Consider the following 375-nt stretch of genomic DNA (forward strand, 5'->3'; position numbering starts at 1 on the left):
CTTAACGCCCCTCCCCTTAACCCCCCTCCCCTTAACGCCCCTCCCCTTAACCCCCCTCCCCTAAACCCCCTCCCCTTACCCCCCTCCCTTTACCCCCCTCCCCTTAACCCCCTCCCCTTAACCCCCTCCCCTTAACCCCCCTCCCCTTAACCCCCCTCCCCTTACCCCTCCTCCCCTTAACGCCCCTCCCCTTGTCCCCCCTCCCCTTACCTCCCCTCCCCTTACCCCCCCTCCCTTTAACCCCCCCTCCCCTTACCTCCCCTCCCCTTGCCCCCCCCCTCTCCTTACCCCCCTCCTCCCCTTACACCCCCTCCCCTTGCCCCCCCTCCCCTTAACCCCCCTCCCCTTAACGCCCCTCCCCTTAACGCCCCTCCC

This window comes from Lethenteron reissneri, chromosome 31 (assembly GCF_015708825.2).
Source record: "Lethenteron reissneri isolate LAM-NWPU_2019-01 chromosome 31, ASM1570882v1, whole genome shotgun sequence".
Taxonomy (NCBI): Eukaryota; Metazoa; Chordata; class Hyperoartia; order Petromyzontiformes; family Petromyzontidae; genus Lethenteron; species Lethenteron reissneri.